The sequence below is a fragment of the Lissotriton helveticus genome, chromosome 3_2 (genome assembly GCF_964261635.1).
Source record: "Lissotriton helveticus chromosome 3_2, aLisHel1.1, whole genome shotgun sequence".
Lineage (NCBI taxonomy): Eukaryota > Metazoa > Chordata > Amphibia > Caudata > Salamandridae > Lissotriton > Lissotriton helveticus.
This window is the reverse complement of record NC_136062.1, coordinates 79,743,742-79,763,558: the sequence shown is the minus strand read 5'-3', so window position 1 is coordinate 79,763,558 and position 19,817 is coordinate 79,743,742. Positions and strand designations below refer to the sequence as shown.

At 44.2% G+C, this 19,817-nt stretch overlaps 1 protein-coding gene across 1 annotated transcript in view; it reads right to left on the bottom strand.

Annotated features, from left to right (window-relative positions):
• Nucleotides 1-18,018, bottom strand: part of LOC144826472 (tropomodulin-3-like) — a 537,152-nt gene extending 519,134 nt beyond the window's left edge. Inside the window, exon 1 of the mRNA XM_078684832.1 lies at nt 17,874-18,018. The gene's annotated coding sequence lies outside the window, so the exon portion shown is untranslated. The remainder of the gene's footprint in view (nt 1-17,873) is intronic.
• Nucleotides 18,019-19,817: the final 1,799 nt, after the last annotated feature.

The window sequence follows — 19,817 nt, the reverse complement described above, 5'->3', positions numbered from 1 at the left end:
TTTAAGGCTGGGTTGCAGCCAGAGAAAGTTCAGAAAGTGGGGCGCTGGGAGTCCTGTTATAAGCGTTACATTCGCCCTTGAACATGTTTTCTGTCTGATCAGCCTATTGTACATATGTTTGCTGTGTTCTGAGTTATAGATGTGATGTCCCATTGGAGTTGGTGCACCCTTGCGAAATAAACTTTTGAAATAAATTGCGTTTAACAGGGTCGAGAGTGTGGGTCTTGGGGCATTCCATGGTCGCCAGATTGGGTCGGTGGGCCACGATCAGGCAATGGACGCAGGGCTTCGCAGACATGGACTGTATTTGGTTGGGTTTCCCTGGCATGCGCTGGAATAGTCTGTTGTACAGATTACAGGTAGCTCTAGCTACAGCGGGACCACCACCTCATCACTTGGTTATTCACCTGGGTGGTAATGACCTCACGAACTGGGGGAGGTCAATCTTACTCCAGAAAATGAAGGAAGATATGGGGGTTATCTGCGGACTCATGCGTGAGTGCGAGATATGGTGGTCTGAAATTGTGCCACGTAGGGTTTGGGTGGGCGCTAAGTCATGCCAGGCCATTGAAAGGTCCAGGAAGAAAATAAACTGCGCCATGAGGAAATTTACACAGCAGAGGGGTCTGGGTTTCATCAGACATGATATGATTCAGGACAAAGTCAAAGGTTATTATGAGGCCGATGGAATTCATCTGACGCCTGTGGGCTTAGATTTATTCCTCCTGGATTTAAAAGAGGCTCTGCAGAGCAAAGGTTGCAGGTAAAGCTATAGCGCTGGTGGGGGGCCCATGCGGCGGCGGGGACCATCGCATGGGCTGTGGCGGAGTTACAGGGCAATCCGGAACAAGAGAGGTGCAACACTGTACTTCAGCGGGCACATAGGGGTGCCAGAGCCTAACCTAGAACCTCATGGGAGGTCTAGGAATCCGAGTCGGTGCCCCAGTAGTCCTTCGGGCGGTTGTGGGCCTGTGCAACCGGGGGTTTGCTTAGATACGCCCCGCAAGGGGCGTGAGTAGTATTACCATAATGGTCAGCAGCTGGGTGGTTCGCCACGGCGCTGATTGGCTCAGCAGGCGGGCAGGTGGCGAGAATGCGGCCTGCCCTTGGATTGCCCGTAAGATAACCCACCGTGATTACATAATGTTGTATGTAACAATAAACCTGCAGCAAATTTTCCCAATCTTAACAATCGTGTCTTTGTGTTATTTGCGGGATGATGGTTATGATGGGGGCGGGGGGTTCCTGTGGCCCTGAAGCGACTATGCGCCTGCCCGAGGCCACCCGGTGGCCATCAGGAGGGCGGGCCCTTAGTCGCGGAGGGCCGCCCCGCCCCCTAGCCAGCAAGGGTCAGCCACCCCCCCTCAGGGCAGAGTTGCCTGGTGGAGGTGGGCGGACCAGTGACGCACGTCCGGGGGGCGGCAGGTAGGAAGAGGGTATATCTCTCCCTCGGGCCACCTCGGTGGTCTCTTTGCCGCCCCGGATGTCGCGTGGACACTTCAGGACACTCTTTCCCTCCCTACCGCTTACCCATGAGTGTCAGCTAAGGGGGGGGGCTCCTGAGGGAGTTTTAATGTGTTTCCTTTTTCGTTGCAGGCGGAGTTACAGGGCAATCCGGAACAAGAGAGGTGCAACACTACTTCAGCGGGCACATAGGGGTGCCTGAGCCTAACCTAGAACCTCATGGGAGGTCTAGGAATCCGAGTCGGCGCCCCAGTAGTCCTTCGGGCGGTTGTGGGCCTGTGCAACCGGGGGTTTGCTTAGATACGCCCCGCAAGGGGCGTGAGTAGTATTACCATAATGGTCAGCAGCTGGGTGGTTCGCCACGGCGCTGATTGGCTCAGCAGGCGGGCAGGTGGCGAGAATGCGGCCTGCCCTTGGATTGCCCGTAAGATAACCCACCGTGATTACATAATGTTGTATGTAACAATAAACCTGCAGCAAATTTTCCCAATCTTAACAATCGTGTCTTTGTGTTATTTGCGGGATGATGGTTATGTTGGGGGCGGGGGGTTCCTGTGGCCCTGAAGCGACTATGATGTTTCAGGCTTCTGGGCCTGAAGATGAAGTGGCAGTTACAAGCTCTGCAGCCTCGGAGAATAGCAGCAATAGCTCCCTTGAGGATGAGAGTACCGTGGTTAAACGGTTAATCCGTTGGAAGGGGGATAAACATTTTAAATCAACTACTGGGCCAAGCAGGAATCCAGCAGCTTTTGCGCTTAAGCTTCGGCTAGAAACAAGTCTATTATGAGCCACCACAGAACACATGAATTCATTTCAAAATAGCGCATACTGATTAATCAATTATAATTAAAGCTGCAAAAAGTGGCAAAAGTGTGCATTGTATTATAATATAGTCATGTGCTAGAATCTGCAATTTACAGTGAATGTACACTAAATATGCAGGGTATTTCGCATTTTCAATTTCAGTGTGCATTTTTGGTAATTTTCTCAGAATAATCAAGTTCAGACCATGTCTGTTACTCTGCAAGTATTGATTGTGTCTTAATTTTGAGGTTGCCTTAAATATATGTAGGTTATTGTGTCTTATGTTTCTGAGGCCCCCTTTTGCTGCGTTTCCTGTTTATTCTGATTTCCTCAACTTCCCAGGGTGTTGGCCTACTGATGTCAGGGGTGAAAGATGCTTCTATAAACCAGAATATTGGGGGTTAAACCAAATTGCTTTTCCTGCCCGGAATAAACCAACCCCTGCCTACTTGCTAAGAAAAGTGAACCCATAGTCTACAGATGCCTCGCGCTTGCCTTGTATCTTTCAGTCGCTATTGGCTATAGTCCTTTCTCGTCACATTCATCTTACTTCTGCCACTCACTCCCTGCTTAGCGCCTCAACTCCTGTTCTACAAACCTGACCACCTCGCTTCCCAGCATCCTCTTTGCACACTTCCTTGCATTCTTGTACACTACTTCATCACTGTAGCCCTCGCATCTCCAACTCAGGTCCCACATATTTCCATTCAGTGAACTCACTGCAACCGCCATCTGTCTCTTTTCTCCAGGCTAGTAAGTCTACCACCAGTGTCTTTTATGCTACATGCTCATGAGCCACAGCATTCAGCCCTAGGGGCATAGAACATGTAGTGAATTGGAGACAAATGGGCCAAGCATGAAACCTGTATTCTGTGTAGTGGATGAATAGGTGATGGAACCTGTGGCCTGTGAAGAGAGAGAGGAGTGATAACACGCTTCTGTCTGTATTGAGAGCAATGGGTAACATGAAGCTTATAGTGTGAAGGAACAGAAGCAAAGGGTGAAGGGATGGAGCCTATGATGAGTCAGTGGAAGGGTTATGGACTGTAATTGAGAGGAAAGGGGATGTGTTTAGCCTTTATGGTGAGAGGAATATAGAATCTTATAGGTTGCTGTAAAGGAATTTGCATGGTTGCTTACTACTGATGGGCAGAAGCAGAGGGCAACTTTACTTAGGAGGGTGTAACCGATTAGTAAAAGCAGCAGCTACATGATTTAGGTAGTAAAGGGGACAAGTGGATTTTTTTACAGGACAAGAAGATTTCTGTAGCATTTTGTCCCTTGGACAAGTAATTTTTTTCAAAAATTCCACACCCCTGCGTTATGCCCCTAACAAAGGCCAGGATAGAATAATCGTAATAGTGGGCGACTTTAATTTGGTATTCAACAATGACATAGATCGCTCAGCCCACTGGGAGGGAGGTGTGTGGGCACTCACAGGGGAGAGCACAGCCTGCCTCCAGGAGATGGGCCTGATAGACTTGTAGAGAGAACACAATCACCACACCCACGATTACACATTTAACTCACAGGCGCATAAGTCCGACGCTCGCCTAGATCATTTTCTGGGCTACAGGAACTCCAGTCGGTGGTCAAATCGGTGGAGACTGAGCAGAGATCTCTCTCTGACCACTCAATGCTTGTTCTTGAGTTGGGTACTCCATTGGTGAGAGATGCCCTTCGGCAGTGGAGACTCTGGGAGATGCTGCTTCAGAGACCAGAAGTGCTGGATAAGATTAGAAAGGACATTGCTGACAAAATTAACCTCAATGATAATGCCAACGTGCCCAGAGTCTCAGATGCCCTGAAGGCAGTTATTAGGGGCGAGTTTATTGCGCTCTCAGCTGCAGAGAACAAGCTGCGAAAGACCAAGAACACAGAACTCCAGAGGCAGGTGCGCGAACAGGAACATATCCTTCACCGCACCGGTGGATATGGCTGTGAGGAAGAACATTCCGGGACCCCAGCAATGGGACACTTTACCCATTACCTTTCCCCGTCTCCTCTCCTGTATTTGCAGAACTCACCCGAGGAGTGCTGGTCCTTTAAGGCGTCAGGCTTCCCAGGTCAGCTGTCTGGGTCACGTGGTGCAGAGGGCTTCAAAGTGGAAGCCGTCAGAGAGAGCGGGCGTTCACTGGGACCAACGGACGGAGAACGCCAGGAGAAGACGCTTGCAAGGACGTATTTGGTGCCCCCGTGGGATAGAGCAGGAAGCCTTCAAGAGGAGCACGAAGACTCGCCAGCCGAGGGGAAGAACCGGAGCGGAACAGAGCCTGACGAGGAAACAGACCCTACCTGGCAACGCGAAGACTCGCGCCACGGCCCTGGAGGGATGTGGCTACACAAGGTACGGGGACGGATTTGCTCAGTGTGGGGCCGCACCTTAGAGGGACCTAGAGGGGGACTAAAAAGGGGAGATAAAGATCCCGGCCCGTCTTCAGCGTATTAACGCGCATTGCATGGCATGAGACACTGGTGACGGTAGAGGTGGCAGTCCCCTACACTTTCCCCGATTCCCTGCACTAAATATTGCAGATTGCAAACAACGCCCTAACAAGGTTCTTTTGTTTCTTTCTTTCCTTATGCTATCAACGGGCCACGGCCGCCAGGCATAGAACTACAGGACCTCCCAACTTCGATAGAACTTCAAGAGAAGCGCCGGAGCCATACTACAACTCCCAGAATCCCTTGAACCAGAGAGTGCTTTAACCTTCCGTTTTCACATTTCTTTGGGCCAAAGACTCTATCGCGTCAAAGACTTTGTTTGTGACATCCTGTTGACAATAAAACACTAATAGAAACCTGCGCATCCTGGTCTGCTTCTCCACCACGTCACAATGGCGCAAGCTGGAAATGAAAAGGGTGTGAGTCACTGTTCATCCGATCTCTAGTTGCACAGCAAATGTAACAATTACTCACATCATCAAAGAGAAACCGTTCAATAAACAATAATGAATTATGCAAATATTTTGAACCACAATATGAAATGATAATTCACTGAAAGTGTAGCCTTTATTTGGCTTATTGTCCTTCAAGAAAATTATTACTTTCACATACAGATTGTCATATTGTAACCGCTGTTATTACATTCACAAACACGTCAACTGTCATTAAGTTAACAAAAATTCTGAATATCCATTCAATGATGTGCCCACTGTATTTCGGGATTTACGCATCCCTTCTTCAGGGACCACTGTGATAATGAATAAAAGGAATAAACAAGCTGTTTATGATGAACCAAAGCAAGTGTTAATGTAAAAAATTTTATATCGTCCAAAGAAAAGGTGCAAAGGCATGGCAAATAGATAAGAAAATCAGATCAATAGTGAAAGATAGAAAGACCAATGGGTGCCATGAAAGAAACATGAGATGACTGAACCCAGAGAGTCAACCTAGTGGCAAGTCTCAGGAAGAGACTCGCGCTAATCCACACAAAACATTCCGATATAGAAACAAAGTGCTTGACTGCACCGGTGTTGTGTCCATCAGACATGCAAGGAATCTCAAAAAAAGGTTGCTCAAACGTACATAATGTATGAATAATGATCCAAGGAAGATACGGTCTTTGTGGGACTATCCGCGAAACCTGAAAAGGATGTAACAACTGCTCGAACAGCGAGAGTTTTACAATGAAGAAACAAGCTGGAAATGGCCAGGAGACAACTGGTGGGTTGGACTTCGATAGGGCTGAATACTCCCTCCTTAGACTAAAGCACTCCTACGTGGTGGGAAATAAATGCTGGAGGCTCCTGACAAACATGCTTAGAGCCCAGAGACAGTCAGCGAGGTTTGACTCCCTGCTGACCACTGAGGGGTCGCCTGTTGAGGGGGACAACCTGATATCATCACAGTTCAGAGAATTCTATAAAGCCCTATATTCAGGGCAGCCCCTTGCTCTTGGGAACCCGGACAGTTACCTCCACACCGCGACCACAACCCGGCTGACTGAAGAGCAAGTGGCCTCACTTGACTCTCCGACATGCATAGAGGAGGTCATAGCTGTCGTACCCAGGAGGAAGCCTCTTAAGTCACCAGGTCCTACAGCTTCCCAACAGGCCTCTATAAAATCTTCTACCATGAGCTAGTTCCCGTCCTCACAAGGCTTTTTAATTCAATATCGAATGCAGCCACACTTCCACCTTCAATACAGGAGTCGACCATCATCATCATTCTTAAGCCCGGAAAAGATGGCTGGCACTGTGTGAACTATCACCCCATTTCTCTACTGAACGTAGAGGTGAAACTATTCACTGGTACCCTGGCAGCCTGTCTCAACCCCTTTATGCAGGGTGTTGTAGCCCCTGATGAGGCAGGCTTTATCCTGCAGAGGCAGTGCTCCGATAACACAAAGCAACTCCTCCACGTCATAGACAAAGCCAACTGCATGGAGAGTGAAACAACGCTGCTATCGATGCAGAGAAAGTATTCAACCAAGTGCGCTGGCTCTATCTGGAGGTGGCATTGGCCCTTTTTGGCATGGGAGAACAATTCCGCTCCTGGGTCCTAAGCAACTATGGGGCCCGAATACCTCACTGAGTTAATCGGCGAATCTCTGCATGCTTTCCGATAAGGGGCACGCAGCAAGGCTGCCCCATGTCACCCCTTCTATTTGGAGCCATTTGCACAGAGGGTGAAGGACCATCCTCGAATCAAAGGAGTTCTCTTTGGTGTGGAGGAACATCTGATCAGTTTATACGCAGATGAGGTCATGGTGATGTTAGACAATCCCCGAAAGACTTTACCCCACTTCTTAGAAGGGTGAGGGAGTCTGGGGAGGCCTCGGGGTTCCACATAAACCTTGATAAGTCACAAGCCTTTTACCTATCTGTTTCGCCCCCTACGCTAGCTTCCTTAAACCAGGCTTACCCATGGGCAAAGGACTCCATTCCCTACCTGGGAGTGCAGTTGGCCTTTACACCAGAGAAAACGAAAATCCCTAACATTGAGATTTACTGAAGCAAATGCGGGCTGACTTGAACCACTGGAGACAATATAAATTGTCTTTGTTAGGTTGCATTGCAGCCCTGAAGATGACGATCCTCCCCAAGATGCTCTTCCAGACCCTTTCCTTCGACTCCTTGGACAGACACGATTTCCATCCTTACGGCCTTCCTACATCACGATCTGGGTGTGCCAACGCCCTCGAATGCGTAAGGAGCCGAGATGGCGCCCACCGGCTGAAGGAGGGCTTGGTGTGCCGAGCCTACTTCATTACTACCAGGCAGCCCAGCTTCGCTATCTGGTCTAGTGGTCTAGAGTAGAGTCTGAAAAGCTGTGGCTGTTTATGGATTAAGCACTTGCTGGGTGGGACCTCACTGCGGAAAGTTATTTTTTTCTTTGCGTACATAGATCCCCCAGTTTCTACAGATTCCCAATCACAAGCTACGTTGAGACTGTGGACACTCGCACTCTCAAGGGGAACCTAACCACTTTCCCCTTGGAGCCCATTTTTCCAGCTTAACGGGTGCCAGTTGTCATGCGATTGGGCACTTTTTTTGATAGGGCTGTACTATTCCCTTCGATACTCTAAGGGTGGATTATTCTATTCCTTAAAATGAACGGTTCCGTTATCTTCAGATTAGACACTGGATTTTACACCCATTGGTTAGAAAGAGAGCTCAGTGGCCACTAACAAAATGTGAAAAATGGCTTCTTGGCAAATTGTTAGATAAACACATTTCACAGAATTATACAATCTGCTTCTACCATTGAGGGCTGAGGATAAAGCTGTTACAATAAAAACACTTTGGGATTATGTTTGATGCCCAAACTAATTGGCAAAAGATGATTGCTAATAGAGGGTCCCAGATGGAGAAGAACATTGGGGCACAAACTAAATGTATTTAAAAAAAAAACTGGCTTAAAACCAATAGATGTGATAATAACAGTGTATCAAGCAAAGACTGTGTCTGCTGCCACTTATGGGGCAGCTCTTTGGGGAACAAGGGATTGCGCAAAATTGCAGATAATTGAAGATCTTTTTTTTTTTAAAGGGTCCTTCCTTTACCAAACTCATGTGCCAACTATAAGTGCCACATGGAACTGAGAGCACCTTACATTACTGACACAATTGGAGTGGCCCCGATTCTAATGTGGCACTCAGTATGGCGAATACAGACCCTTGCATTAACAAGAGACATTAAAAAGGATGTTCTGAAATTAGATGGGGTATGTAACATAACTTGGTTAACATATGTTGAATCCACATTGAAAGCAGTTGGGCTACATTTACTTTTTTTGGACCCTACTATTTGTTGTTCTATTTCGAAAAAGGACTTAAAAATGCAACTGCTTTCTAATCGGCAGATAAGAAGGGAGGCTAAAAATATTAATCTGTCGACAGCAAGAACAAACATGGCTTCTCCTAGCATATTGTAAAAGGATACAAATACAATATATTTATCCTTCGTCCCCAACCTACAGCACAGGTACATTCTGATGAGATTTTGTCTAAATTGTATTCCTTTAATGTTGGGTTCTCCCCGTGATGTTTATGTTGTTTCTGACCTCTCATTTTGTCCATGTGATCAGAAATCTGTTCAGAATGACATACATTTTTTGTTTTTCTGTAAATTTTATTGTGATGAAAGGAAGCGATTTATTATCCCTATTATGTGCAAAATGAAGCTCAGGCAGTGTCGTGTAGCTCTTTATTACCTCCAATTATTACCTGACCCTTTTGTTTGTTGTTCTCTGGCGTACTTTTTGTTATCTGCATTAAAAAGAGACGTACAATTTGCTAGTCATATACAGAACAATGTATTGATTTTACTGTATTGTGTAAATAATTATGAATTTGTAATTTTATATTATTATTTTTACATATTTTAACCTTACTGTAATGCTGTAAAACACTGAAAAGGTTTCTTTTAACTGTAGTATACTTGTTATGCCTACATTGTGTTGGCGAAATAAAATTATTCTGTCTGACTGAATAAAAACAGTTAAACCCAAAAAGTGAAGGCTGAACTATATGAATCGGATCAGTCAGAGGTGCTGGTACTGTTATCTTGATAGAAGCAGTGTTCTGGTTGCCGCACCCCCAATAGGCACATGCCATTATAGAAGAGCATTGTACATGCAGAAGCCCATCTCATCAATGGTTTCTAAAAGTAAAACGAATCACAATAAAGAACGGACTGTTCTCTGTGTAAAATTCAAAAAATGCTGTGCAGCTTGCATGTCAGATCACTTTAACAGCTGATCATACCTAAAGACAAAGATCACTGTGGGGACACGCAAGACATACAACAGCAGCATCACATCACTAAAAACCATGAAATGTAGAAAAAAAGCCTTCTACTATGCTTCAAAGCAGTGAAACATATTGAAGCTAAGATCGGGCCATTTCTTCTCCACTTAGGAAATCAACAAAATTAGATATAGGCTCCTCTATCCAAGGAAGCACCTTGACAAATCTTTTTACCATTTTAGCTGCACCCACTGAGCTAATAAGCTCACTCATTCCATGCTTCCTTCATGCAGCATTGTAGTCTAACCATCTTCCTCACCCCTTTCGTTACCAATTATGTAAAACCTTACGCCGACTATTTTGCAACCTCGACTCACATTCCTAAACTGTAACCGCCTCTTCCTCTCAAACTAAACCCTCTGTAAATCCATTGCTTGTTGTACCTGAATGTGTCAGGGGAAAACCTAGCAAATCATTAGAATGTATATAATAGTTAATTCGGCTAACATCATGGACCACCAAGGAGCTTATAAACGAGAAAATATTGGACTTCTGCAATCAAATCAGCGTATAAAAACATAAAACAATAAAAGCTGTTGCAATATGTTTACAGAAGCAACACATCCAGGTATGCAATTGCAAACGTACTCATGCACGAACTAATTCTACGGTCGCCCTTAGTATATTTAGATAAACCACACTTTTGCCATTTTTGGAGGCTCAGATTGTAAAAACGGCATGCAGCAGTTTCTAAGACTGTTATTTGGGAACTCAATTCAGAGCTATTCTGTGGTGCATTATATTTAGGAAGGGTAACTCGATGATCACAATGTAATCTATGTAGTTTAAAGATTCTTGGCCAGGGCATAAAGCTCTCCGTCTTAGGCCTTGCCTTAGCCATGAAGGTTTGATTTTACTAAAATTACTAGTACAAACTATTTACAGGGGCTTGCAACCAGCCCTCTTCATCCATTGGTCTGCTTCTGTGGTGTTCACATTATTCTTCCACCCACTAGAGCATAAAGTACAGGGTAACTGGTCATCAATTGGCTAACATCACTGTGAGTGATGGCATTTTTGTCTTTCACATGCAGAACATAAAAAACACAAACTAGTAATCCTTCAGTGTCAGGGACTAGTATGGAAAAGTACACTTTTTGAAATCGAAGATTTGTTTTCTTTACTTTTTTTCTTGTAAGGCACTTTTTTTTTGTTACTATTCAAGAGAACCTGGCGACTTCCCCAACATTAGTTGGGCAAAAGACCTTACAAAACAAAACACACATTGACAAAGCCAAAAGATGGGCAGCAAGCATCACAGCTACTGGATTTGCCAATGTTTGTTAGTCAATGACAGTGCTTCATATGAAACCTCCGGCATATTTAGTTCCATCTCAGCACAATATCAAGGAAATGGTCCAATTATTGTGCAATTCCAACATTTAACAAATAAACTCCAATTGATTATAATATCAAATAATCTTCAATATAGTGTACATAGTAGATGTAGAAATTACCTTTATAAAAAAATTATACAAACATCTTATTTTTGACTTAACCGAACACATTGGCCATATGTGTTATTCTTTGTCTAATTTATTTGCCACAGCTAATTGAAATAGAGATGCACCGGGAAAAAAACATGCCACAAAACCGAGACAATGTATTAACTAATAGAATAGTGTATTACGACTGAAGGTAAAGCGAAAAGGGTTAAAAAAAAAAAAAAGTCTATCCTTTTACTTATTACACAGGCTAAGTTTTAATCAGTCCACTATCCCACATTAGATACGAAAAAGTGGTCAGAGTCTATTGATTCGCAAAAAACATATGTATATTGTCATTTGTAAATTATCAACATTCCATCCATGTAGTGCACAACATTATTAATTTCAATTTAAGCACCTTGTTATCTCGATACTTAGTATCATTCAATAAGTACCAGAAATTATGAAAACAAAATTAAACATTTGAGAGAGAATTGTTTCAATTACTTCATTGAATCAAACAAGCAACTAAAGGCATAAATATCAATTTAGTACATAGAAAAGACTTTCATGTGTAGAAGAGCATCACAAACATTAGCTCCATTATGACATATCGACGCGCTCAAGGTGATGAGGAAAAGAGGTAGTTAGATGGGATGGGTGTGATTGGGTAAAAGGTGGGGACTGGGTAAAGGTTGTTGTGACCATAAAACAATCACAGTGGTATTCAGTACTGCCTTTACAGTCTTATTAAGATCAGTGGTTCCAAGTAGCTCTTTAGCATAGGATCTGTATTACTCCATTAGTTCATCCTATAGTTAGAGAATAGGTATGGTCTACGTTTCGACCCCCGGTTTAAGGGTTGGTTGAAGCCTCATGCTGGGGTCTTCTTCAGGACATTAAAGAACAGGAGCGCTTAGTTAAAGGCCGTTCAGTGGCCATTAAAGTTGGACCATCCTCGGTTCCTATGTGGACAAATACTGGGACATGGTGGCTTTCAAATCAGCATATTTAATATTTCTGCTTCGTAATGTGTCCAATGGAGACCCTATACGGGTGCGCGAACAAATCTCGCAGCCCTCGGGGTTCGTAAATCCTACTCCGAAGGGTCTGTATCCATCCTCGCTGCCGAGCAGTAAATCAAATGATACTAAGTATCGAGATAACAAGGTGCTTAAATTGAAATTAATAATGTTGTGCACTACATGGATGGAATGTTGATAATTTACAAATGACAATATTCATATGTTTTTTGCGAATCAATAGACTGACCACTTTTTCGTATCTACTTAACTGACCCAGGTCAGAGAGTTCTTAGGGTATACCCCGTTATAACTCACCACACTATCCCACATTAAGCATATTACAGCATCTACTGTAAGCGAAGCTGAAAATACAATGAACGGGTTGGTAGTCATATTTCTTCTAACCCTGAAAATAATTTTTTTTATTTGGGTCCATCCAACTTAATTCTTAAACTATTTTACTCAGATGTCCATGTCCCACTAAACACAAATAGCTGCACGTTTGAAAACCCTTTCTTTAGGGTGTATGGTATGTCTATTATTATTTATAGAAAAAAGTTCACTGGTTTTCCTTTGCAACTAAGAATTTACAAATTACTAGAACGTCGTGTTTGGTTTAGTGATTATTTTGACATATTTTAAGATCTCACATACTTTGCAAAGTCACGATGATCCCCTCTGGCAGCCAGTATTACTCTGTGGTGCACCCTAGCTTTATCTATATTTAACTACGTGCAACTTGAAGGATTAGGCTCCTTATTGTTCACGCTTTCCAAAATGACTGACGCAAGTAGGACTCTGAAGAAATACTCCACGTGAACTCACAAAACGTGGAGTAAGACACATTGGATGCAAATATTCAGCATTCAGCTGAGCTGCTCAGGACAAACGTTCAGTCCCTCAAACATGCGGACTTCGATGGACAGCTTGTGTTCATGTATATTCATTTGGATACAATGGAAAAAGACAATGCCAAGTTAAGAGTGGGAAAAAGATTTGTACTTGGCACAAAGTTATGTCAAATAGAAATGGTCCTACTTATTAGATTAACTGTGACATTCAAGTCACAAATATGGTCTTTGTTACACTCTTAATTCACTACACAATATAAAAACAAGAAGCAGCGCGAATTTCAATGCAATCTATATGGTACTTCTCGTCCAGCCTAATTTTTCGTTAGGGCCTTTCTATACTTTTTCCATGCCAGGACCATGATGTACTCCTTTTGTATTTGACATGCAGACTCGAGACAAGGAATCCTGACCCGTCTAATTATATCAAAGAATGGGATGATTTTATTTAAAAAATAAAGTTCTGCTGAGATCTTGCATTTGAAACTATGCCAACTGAATATTCCTTTCACAGATGCCCCAAGCAGAATCCCTGTGAACTGCGATAGGTTCGCTTCCCCAGATGTTAACAATTTACCTAAATCTGGAAGAGGAGTGAGCGAAGCGGAGTAATGGAATCCTGCACAAATCAACGACGTCAACATTCTTCGTTTACTGACAACGCCTACATCTCAGTTTACTGGACGGATTTTAAACCTTTGGGATTTCAAATATGTTCCTAATGGTGGCTAACGATGCTTTCTGTAAATGAAACACTTCGGGAAATCACTCAGCTGACGTAACACTGGATTACACACAGACAACAAACACACAGACAACAAATCGTTCAACCAATCAGATTTTTAACTAGATGATTGCAAGCAATATAACATTTCAAGACTTATGTATATGCCAACTGTGTGTTGCGTTTGGCTCTATTGTATCATACTTGGGAAAATGTGGTTTAGTGGCTAGACCTGCTGACATTGAAATCTATGGGGCCAGATTTGAATTCCGTTATTGGCGCTTGGCTCAACGTCGTGTGATTCTACGAATAATCTCTTGGTGCCTAAAAATGTAAATTCCTCCCTATATGTTCACAAAGATAGTCTCCCAATGTAATGTACAGCGCTCCATTGCTTCTTAGCTAGGATTGCGCGATACAAATACCAATAAGTTACCATGCTAAAAACATGAGTTCGGAATATGTTGTTGAAAAGATTCTCGATTTCAATCCTGAGTCTTCACAGTTTTTTTTTTTAACACACATTATTATCGACTGCAGGGAATGAAAATGGCATGGACAGGGACATGATAAACTGTACAGTCTTTTCCAATTATACCCCTCCCTTGTATGCAAAACGAATAATAGACATAATCATAGCACAGGTATAAGACAGTATATCTTGTCGGAGGTAACCCCTGCGTGGTATACAACCTTTACAACGAAATTTTTACCACGCACTACCATTACAACGCGGTCATTACAACGCATACCATTACAACGCATTGCGCTGGGGGGCGCTCTAGGATAGGGAATAGGTTAATTTACTATCCAATAACCTTCCGTAGTGTCCACGGGGACTGGAGTTGGAATAGTAAATTAAACTATTCACTATCCAGCACCCCAAAGCGCTATGCGTTGCAATAGTATGCGTGGTAAAAACCGCGTTGTAATGGTATGCGTGGTAAAAGTATGCCTTGTAACGTCATACGTCACCCCCAGCGTTGCCGTCAATACCCAACATATCATTTGTAAAGTATATTCAATACATCCCCAACGTCAATACAATATCTTGTAAGTGTATAGGTAAACATGGACTTTATAAAAACTTTCTATCCAAACCAATACCCACCCACCCCCACCCACTCCTGGTCTAGTTGCTCCAAATAGTGCCACCACCCACGAGGAACGTCCTATATGTCTCAAACCCTGAGTCCTCACAGTTAAGCCATGTTATCTTGGGAAGGAACACAAACTTCTTTGAACTAGAATTGTGCATTTTTCTGTTGAAAGTTCTCCATATGCACCTAAATATACCATCTCTTTAAATGAAAGGAGGTAGGTGGGGATAAAGTCCATTGTTAGCTGACAGAAGGGGTGTGGTGTTCTCCTTGACTTAGATATGCAACAAATCAGTGAGACACAGGCAATGTTCAGTGATTAAACGGCTAGTAACCCGTAGCAATCAACTGCAGTACAAATATAAAATCAGATCTAAGGGCAATTGAAAGAAGAGTCGACAGTGGCTGCAGAGTAATTAATGTACTGTGAATTTCTAGATTTACATAGCACGACTTCAGCAGCGTCATTTTAAATCGAGGATAGTCTAATCCAAAGCACTGTCTCATTCACCTCTAGTCACACAATCAGTGACGACAACTACCCCAGAAGGTCGAAACTATGGACTTCTACACTTAAGGAACAAACGCACCAGAGTAAATCACTTTATGTTGTGAAAGGCTTTATCATCTTATGGACCATTCAGCACCACCACAACCGTTTACCGTTTTCCTAGGAGAACGATCGTGGTTGCGTTTAGACTGCGTCCCGGCAGTCTGCACGCTTGGACATGTCTGTATGCATCAGCCTGGTAAAGCGTGGTTGGGTTAATCACTAAAGGAAAGGTTTCTAGCACTCAGCAGCAGGCGTGTAACTTGGGTGTTCCCAGCTTTAGCTATTTTGTGGAAAAACATCGTGTGCCTCGAGTGTAATTCACTTACAGGTCAAGGGATGCGCCCAATGATCTTTGTACAGTTTAGGGGTGTTTTATTTTACCCAACATAAATCACTATCCGAGTGAATAATGCGTTTAAAAAATGTATAAACATACAACGTAAAATGATTTAAGCATGGATACCTTTTCTCGAAGTTTACCAAAGCAATGCAAGTTAAAAAGCACAGTCTGAACGGGTGACTTCTTACATACTTTGTAAATAACCCTAGTGTGCTTTTTTAACGTGTCTAACATGCCTGCCACTTCTAGGTACATCCAGCAGTAGCCTTACGTCTCTTTCCGGATATGACCTCTGAAGGAGTGTTCATCGCTCGAGCCAAACACTTTACTTCCCGTAACCCTCAGATCCCTGGAGAAATAATTGTCAGCGACGGAGAATGACGCTCGGCATTCTGCCATATGTCTGCTCTGATGGTATCTCCCTTGTATCAAGGGTAAAGTGGAGAAAGCAAAGTACTTGGCACGAAACACCAAGGGCGTCTCTCGCATACAACGAGGGTGTAGGCATGTCTCTGGACGAACTGACGAAGCATTTAGCATTAGTAATGTTACCAAGCCAATCACTCTCGAATGCAACACAAGTTCAGACCAGAACCCCTTCACTGCTATGATGTGTAAACAAACCGTGGCGTTTAATGAACACTAAGCCCTTTCCAACCCACCGCTTCCTGGCGCTTTGTCTGGAGGTCCACTACATACAGCCAGGTCAAAGTGCCGGCACTTATTTAATTTGGAAGGGAGAGTACTTGCACGTTTCAGCACGGATGTAATACGTAAAATGTTGAACTACTGTAAAGTAAAGTAAAGTCCACATTTGTAAAGCGCACAATCACCCGTAAGGGTCTCTAGGCGCTGGGGGCCGTCGGGAAGATTAAGCGAGCTATTGCCCAGAGTCACATGGTGCTGGGCTAACCTGCCGCCGGAGCCGGTACAGAGGTTAACGGCAAAACCGTCACAAAGGCACAAAGCAGAAACCTGCAAAGGTAGAAAGCAGGTACCTACAAGAGCGAGAATGAGCAGTGAACGTCTGGTAGTGGAGTTAAGACTACCTGCCTTTGTATGCGACGACGTTTAAGTGCACCGGACGCCAACCTGTGACCACAGTTTCGGGCACCGGCACTCTTCAGTTCGCAAATTAAGCACTGCCAGTGCTCAATAGCAGCAAGGGACAGTAAGAACCTGCAGTTTTATTGTTCAATTTCAATCACTGCATATGGGTTAAGTAACGAGGGTAGTTTTTATCGCTGCCGTATTGCCCTTATACCGGGAAAGTACTCCATCTGCAGTGGATACTACAGATCAGTAAGTATCAGTCCGAAGGCGTTGTGTACAGCCCGGCAGTAATATATGCAATGGGCTACACAGCCCAACAATCTCTATTGTTGACTAAATCAACTTGGCTGTAAAGTGTGTACGAAAGAGCAGGGAATATGTACACCAATCAGATACCAACAATCACAAATCTCTGATGCTGAGAAAACGCTGTGGGGAATTATTGCATAAAGAAGGACATTGAGTATTCCCTTTCTGTCAAATATTCCAAGCACTGTCAGATCTAACTGCTGCTACATTGAGGCGAAGAACCGGTCTGCATCACATCGCCACTATGAAAACTCAAGAATATATATCTTACGATGTCGTATCTCAGTGGGGTACCAGTCTGCAGACCTAAAAGATTAACGGGGGGGGGGAGGTGGGGGGGGGGGGGGGGGGGTGGGCGAAGTTTCCCTGTTTTCGCCTTTCGCGTGCTGAGTGGTGCAGCAAAGACAGGAAAGGCATCTAACACCAGCGTGTCATGATCATAAGACAGTATGGGTTATGCCGTGGACGGCAGGAAGGGCTGTGCCCGCGGCCAGCCACCGCCTAGCATTCCCTGCCCAAGCTCCCTACTACGCTAAGTGTAGAGCGATATCTCGCCTAAAATACTGGGAGAAGACGAAGAGATAATCTATAAATATTGACTACGGCTGTTCTTCACAACAGGAGGTAGTTAAGCTGCTCAGCGCGCTGAAATGTGCAGTTCTACCCAGTCCTTCTGTGAATAAGCATCCCTTTTCCAACATAGCGGCACCCTGGTTTCTCCCCAATGTTCAGCAATAAGGGTCGTGGTAGACGCAGATGTTACTATAGCAATGCATGTCTCAACCTCGGGGTAGAGACATGCCCTGTCCGGTGTGCAGGACAGCAGGACGGGCTGTGCCCGCAGTTAGACCCACCCCACCTGCCTTCTGCACACTTCCTGAAAGGCAAACCCTCGACTCCGATAAAAAGGTCCCACTCCCCGGAATCCATTTACATTTACCCACCAGGATAGAGACAATGCAAGTCCTTACCTTAAACCCCTGTATCTTACTCCCGATTGACGTGTCGAAGCCCAATCTCCCCAAACTTCGAATACAAGGCAATGCGCATGCGCGGTGTCCTGTTCACACCCGGAAGCAGCGTGCTGTATAGAAAAGGTGGTAACTATATTGCATTAGAGGAAGAACCATGAGCGACGACGTAATATCACGTGATAAAACGTCACGTTTAGGTTGCGTTGCGTGTATTTTGTGATGTTAGCAGAGCAATTGCGGCGGTTTGAGTAGCTTTTTTCGTGCAGATCATTAAAGTGTCTGACTGCGTAGTTAGGGGGACCAGAATTTTAAAGCCAAAAACCGGGACATTTCAAGAAAATAGAAGGACTACAGTTTTATTTCAAGCGAGCGCACAGAAAGACAGCGCTCCTCAGCAGAGAATTACAGAACAGGCAGCTAGAACATAAATAAAATGCAGTTTTTAAACCTAGAAGCTAACAGTTAATAAGATTGCTTTCTTGAAACAACTGCTAACTATCCCTGCTCTGTAAAACATATAAAACCACCTCCACAGTTTTCAGTCGCCCCTCTCTAAAAACCGGGACTGGAGCTACATTTCCTGAAATTTAGCCAGACAGCAGGTGAAAAACAGGGACCGTCCGGCCAAATCTGGGACGCCTGGTCACCTTATGCGTAGTGATTGTATGGGTTTAAGGGGATCCTGGAGCTGAGGATGGGGGTCCTCACTTTACTCGCCAGATTTTTTTGGTCTGGGTGCTGCAGTCTGTGATAGGGTATCATTACTGTTCAAGAATTGAGGAAAAGGGAAAGGAAACTGTTGATTTGCACTGTAAAAGTACCAGCATCTTTTCCCTCATAGGCTTCCGTCCCCCTCCACGCGCGTCCCTTCCATCCCCCTCCACACGCGTCCCTTGCCCTTGCGCTGATCCTGCTATGACATCAGCTGGCATTCTAGAATGCCAGCTGATATTCCACCTTTGACAGTTGAAGTGACAGTTATTCTGCTTGCTGACTTGACCGGCTGCGATGCTGACCCCACGCTCCAGCTGGTGTGTTGTATTTGAATATGAGAATAAATGCAATTCTAAATCTTACCTTGCCCGAGTATTCAACTTAACATTTATGGTGACGAAGAGAAGCACACATACATTACACCGGAGAATCCACGCGGAAGAGGGAAAGTACTTTGAATGTAAGGATCTTTCTGGACCGGAACGCGGAGAATCGCAAAAAGGAAGTATAAAGTGAATTATGAGCGCTTCGGTGGAGGTGTGCACCAGAAAAGACAAAAGAATATGAGGTGAGAAATGAAGTCTGGAGCAAGTATATGAGGGAAAAAAAAGCATCGCAGTGAATGGGCCTGAAAGACGACTGTAAAAAAAAAAAAGGAAAAGGAATTTATAAAGAAGTCTGTATGGTAGAAAGCGCTTCGTAAAATGTGTCTGTGCCGACTGAGGAGAATTTTGAGGAGATCTCTACAAGAGATTGTAGGGCAGTTGAGGCTAGCGTGGTGCGCTGACGTAAGCGCGCTGCGTGGAAGCCATATTGAAAGAAGTCTAACCGCTCGGTATAGTCTTCGACGTGAATTGAGCACGTAGACGTGCCTCGTAAATGGAATACAATGACAGCGATTAAAGTGGCATGTCGGTTTCAAAGAAAGCGGAAATAGACACACGATACCGGAGCACGAGTGAGCGTGTTGTGCAGCAGCTATAACAGGCAAGATATTACACAGCAGAAAGACAATTGAGAAGTGTGGGGAAAAGAACATTTTTGTGAATGTGAATGGAAACATACTGAGAGCAGTTAGTAAGATAAAAAGGGATTTATAACCACACTTATTATAAAGACTGTGCATTTAATACTGGAAAAAAAGTAAAGGGTTTATAACCAGACAGGAAATAAAGACTGTGCATATTATACAGGGAAAAAAAATGACTAGTAATAACAAATACAACT